Here is a 5080-nt window from a genome sequence, read left to right as displayed (position 1 = left end):
TGTGTGTGTTTCAGGTGAGGCCAGGAGTCCAGCAGGCCCAGGTAACCAGGAGACAGTCTGGAGAGAGAGTTCTGTGGGCAACCGACGCTGGGGAGACGGACTGCTGTTCCCTCCGACTCTACTAAACACACCAATCAACTGTACGTACCACACAACACACAAAACCAACTCTGACCAACTGAGTGGCAGTTTAGTCCAACAACAGTGAAATACTACCAAAACCAGTCCACTAACTCCATCTAGCTAGAACACTACTTCAGACAGACTAATACACCTGCTCCTGAAGAACACTGTACCGGCAGATCTGGGCTGAGTGTTAAAGCACTGTACTGGAGGGGGCTTTTCACTTAATAAAATAAAGAATTACTGGGAACAGTGTGTGTGAGGAGAGAATGTGTGCATATGAGACTGAAGGGGTGTGTGTGTGCTTGTGAGTGAAAAGTATGTCCAGTGTCAGGAGCAGAACATCTTTCTAACCACGTCTCCCTCTGACAGGACATTTAACATGGAGGGTTGGTCCTGGGGGGGGGGGGGAACCCAGTCAGTGCTATGTACAGTATCAACACCTCCCTCCCTCCTCCTAAACGTCAACAAATCAACACCCTCCCTCTCCTCCCTAAGTCAACAACATTCAACACCCCTCCCTCCCTCCCCTAACGTCAACAACTCAACACCCACACTCCTCTCCTCCCCTAACGTCAACAACATTCAACACCCCTCCCTAACTACCCCCTAACGTCAACAACACTTCAACAGCCGAACTCCCTCTCCTCCCCAAAGTCAACAACAATTCACAACACCCTCCCTCCTCCCCTACACGTAGAGACATTCAACAGACTTGTTGGCTACCCCTCCCTCTCCTCCCCTAACGTCAACACCCCTCCCTCTCCTCCCCTAACGTCAACAACATTCAACACCCCTCCCTCTCCTCCCCTAAAGTCAACACCCCTCCCTCTCTAACGTCATCAACCCCCCCGAGGGGTAAACTACAAAGCAGGATCAATAAGCGAGCCTCCATTCATGTTCATTTAAATCAGACTTTATTCATTGTTTGTAGAGAACTCAAAACAGCAGATGAAATGGAGGAGAGGAACAGCGAGATAGTAGGTAAAGAATATAACACAGACAAGACAGAGAGATAAAGATAGGAAGAGGATTGGTGTATTTACAATCACAGGCCCCCCAACCAGAMAGASAGGGATAGAGGGACAGATAAAGGACTCRAGCAGGTCCAGCTAACAGCGTTATTAGTAGATTTCATCAAGCGTTGGATTGTTCATCCACTAATAGGTAACGTGAGCTGGGTTTAGACTGTCGTGAGACAGGGATAGAGGGACAGATAAAGGACTCTAGCAGGTCCAGCTAGCAGCGTTACAGCAGTGGGACTAGTAGGATAAAGATCACCTGGACTAGACAGTAAGGTCAGGGTAGGGGGCAGGTTACGCTGATCCTAGGTCTGTGCCTCTGAACCAGTGTCAGCTCACACCAGGGCGGCGTCTTAAATAGCACCCTATTCCCTAGATAGTGCACTACTCTTGACCAGGGCCTATAGGGGTAGTGCACTACATAGGGAATAGGGTGCCACGTGGGACATCACCTAGGTCTGCTTCTCTACTCTAAACTCCAGTTTCTGCTACGGTTTCAGTGCAATCTTAAAAGACAGACAGAAGCAGGAATCTGAAAGGTAAAGGAACGATGGCAGCAACAACAACAACAGCGGTGTCCCAGCCTCCTGAAACAATACTGACACGACCTACCATCAGTATGTCCATTACACTAACCAGCCTCCTGAAACAATACTGACACGACCTACCATCAGTATGTCCATTACACTAACCAGCCTCACCTCATTATATATTGTATTGTGATGGTATTATATGTGTGGGGTGTTGGATAATAATAATAATAATAATATTGCTAGAGGTTTCTGTTCAGTAGTCTTTCCTCGGACTTCAAAAGCAATAATAAGTGACTGGCATCTTAAACACCTTCATATAGGATCTAGAGACAGACACAGCGTCTTGTGGGAGTTGGAAAAGTATGTCCAGTGTCAGGAGGCAGAACATCTTTCTAACCACGTCTCCCTCTGACAGGGACATTTAACATGGAGGGTTGGTTCCTGGGGGGGGGGGGGGAACCAGTCAGTGCTATGTCCAGTATCAAACACCCTCCCTCTCCTCCCCTAACGTCAACAACATTCAACACCCTCCCTCTCCTCCCTAACGTCAACAAACATTCAACACCCCTCCTCTCTCCCCTAACTAACAACATTCAACACCCCCTCCCTCTCCTCCCCTAACGTCAACAACATTCAACACCCCTCCCTCCTCACTCCCTAACGTCAACAACATTCACACCCCTCCTCTCCTCCCCCTAAAGTCAACAACATTCAACACCCCTCCCTCCCCTCCCTAAACGTCAACACATTCAAACACCCCTCCCTCCCTCCCTAACTTCAACAACATCAACACCCCGCCCTCTCCTCCCTAACGTCAACACCCCTCCCCTCTCCCTAACGTCAACAACATTCACAACCCCTCCCTCTCTCCCTAAAGTCAACACCCCTCCTCTCTAAACGTCATCAACCCCCCGAGGGGTAAACTACAAAGCAGGTCAATAAGCGAGCCTCCATTCATGTTCATTTAAATCAGACTTTATTCATTGTTTGTAGAGAACTCAAAACAGCAGAATGAAATGGAGGAGAGGAACAGCGAGATAGTAGGTAAAGAATATAACACAGACAGACAGAGAGATAAAGATAGGAAGAGGATTGGTGTATTTACAATCACAGGCCCCCAACAGATAGAGAGGGATAGAGGGACAGATAAAGGACTCTAGCAGGTCCAGCTAACAGCGTTATTAGTAGATTTCATCAAGCGTTGGATTGTTCACCCACTAATAGGTAACGTGAGCTGGGTTTAGACTGTCGTGAGACAGGGATAGAGGGACAGATAAAGGACTCTAGCAGGTCCAGCTAGCAGCGTTACAGCAGTGGGACTAGTAGGATAAAGATCACCTGGACTAGACAGTAAGGTCAGGGTAGGGGGCAGGTAACGCTGATCCTAGGTCTGTGCCTCTGAACCAGTGTCAGCTCACACCAGGGCGGCGTCTTAAATAGCACCCTATTCCCTAGATAGTGCACTACTCTGGACCAGGGCCTATAGGGGTAGTGCACTACATAGGGAATAGGGTGCCACGTGGGACATCACCTAGGTTGCTTCTCTCTACTCTAAACTCCAGTTTCTGCTACGGTTCAGTGGCAATCTTAAAAGACAGACAGAAGCAGGAATCTGAAAGGTAAAGGAACGATGGCAGCAACACACAAACAGCGGTGTCCCAGCCTCCTGAAACAATACTGACACGACCTACCATCAGTATGTCCATTACACTAACCAGCCTCCTGAAACAATACTGCACGCCTACCATCAGTATGTCCATTACACTAACCAGCCTCACCTCTTATAATATGTATTGTGAGGGTATTATATGTGTGGGGTGTTGGATAATAATAATAATAATAATATTGCTAAGAGGTTTCTGTTCAAGTAGTCTTTCCTCGGCTTCAAAAGCAATAAATAAGTGACTGGCATCTTAAACAACCTTCATATAGGATCTAGAGACAGACACAGCGAGGGGCCACCTCCATGTGGGGGGGGGGGGGTTCATATTGTGCGTTGTAATGTTTCAGTGGGTCTATCTCGTGAACTAAAGCCTTGACCGACGTGGCGACTGACTGCATGCGTGGGAGGATAGGTGGAAAAACACTTCCTGTTGAAAAACAAATCCCGCCAGGTGATTGGTTGGTTAGGTGACAGGTCAAGGGGGGAGAGGGCATGTGTAGAGTTTTGGTCGAGCAGACTGAGGAAGTACAGAAGTACTTAGTTGAAGCTCTTTTCTTTTTTAATGTTTGATCTACGGGTTTCTCCTTCCTCTCATTTTCTTCTTCCTCTCGTCTTCTCATCCTCACAGATCCCTTCTCCTCCTCGTTCTTCCTACTCGTTCTCTTTCCTTCTGTTTCAGCAGTTTGTTGATCTCTCTCTTGGCCATGCCAGCGTACTTGCTTATGACGCCATGCTGGTTCAGACCAGGAAGCAGGAGCAGGAAACTCACTGGGAACAAAGGAAACAGTCGGAAGTTTACATGACACCTTAGCCAAAATACATTTAAACTCAGTTTTCACAATTCCTGACATTTAATCCTAAATAAAAATGCCTTGTTTTAGGATCACCACTTTATTTTAAGAAAAGTGAAATGTCAGAATAATGGTTGAGAGAATTACTTATTTCAACTTTTATTTCTTTCATCACATTCCCAGTGGGTCAGAACTTTAAATACATTCAATTAGTATTTGGTAGCATTGCCTTATTGCTTAACTTGGGTCAAACATTTCAGGTCCTTCCACAAGCTTCCCACAAAATGGAAATTGCTCCAAAGATGAACCAGACTTGGAGGACTACAATTTTTTTCTGAGGTCTTGGCTGATTTCTTTGAGTTTCCCAAGATGTCAAGCAAAGAGGCACTGAGTTTGAAAGATAGGCTTTGAAATACATCCACAGGTACACCTCCAATTGACTCAAATGATGTCAATTAGCCTATCAGAAGCTTCTAAAGCCATGACAATTATTGGAATTTTCCAAGCTGTTTAAAAGGCACAGTCAATTAGTGTATGTAGACCTTCTGACTCACCTGGAATTGTGACACAGTGAATTATAAGTGAAATAATCTGTCTGTTAACAATTGTTGGAAAAATTACTTGTGTCATGCACAAAGTAGATGTCCTAACCGACTAACCAAACTATAGTTTGTTAACAAGAAATTTGTGGAGTGGTTGAAAAAGAGTTTTTAATAACTCCAACCTAAGTGTATGTAAACTCACGACTTCAACTGTACATTCATGTGGCCATGAGTGTCCCAATAATATCGGTTTTGGTGGGAGCAGCCGACCAGTCAGAGGTCTTTAACTGGCAGTAATATGACAGTCACCAACTGTCATTCCCTGAGCAAGGAGGACCAAACTAACAGCATACTGCTTAAAGGGCTGTTTTCATTGTGCATACTGTAGCAAAACGAGCATCTCTTA

General features: G+C 45.9%; 2 protein-coding genes and 1 long non-coding RNA gene across 4 annotated transcripts in view; 1 reads left to right on the top strand and 2 right to left on the bottom strand.

Moving 5' to 3' along the window:
- Positions 1 to 5080, bottom strand: part of arl6ip1 (ARL6 interacting reticulophagy regulator 1) — a 33638-nt gene that overhangs the window by 2515 nt on the left and 26043 nt on the right. The gene's annotated exons all lie outside the window — the stretch shown is intronic.
- The window catches only part of LOC112073041 (uncharacterized), a 16806-nt gene that overhangs the window by 5258 nt on the left and 6468 nt on the right, over positions 1 to 5080 (top strand). The window lies entirely within an intron of this gene.
- On the bottom strand, positions 1026 to 3516 carry LOC112073042 (uncharacterized). The gene is made up of 2 exons (XR_011476427.1): positions 3342 to 3516; positions 1026 to 1841 (listed from the first exon to the last, which is right to left on the bottom strand). It is a non-coding gene; the product is annotated as an uncharacterized lncRNA (long non-coding RNA).

Source organism: Salvelinus sp. IW2-2015, unplaced genomic scaffold (assembly GCF_002910315.2).
Source record: "Salvelinus sp. IW2-2015 unplaced genomic scaffold, ASM291031v2 Un_scaffold2131, whole genome shotgun sequence".
Lineage (NCBI taxonomy): Eukaryota > Metazoa > Chordata > Actinopteri > Salmoniformes > Salmonidae > Salvelinus > Salvelinus sp. IW2-2015.
This window is presented reverse-complemented; position numbering and strand designations above follow the sequence as displayed.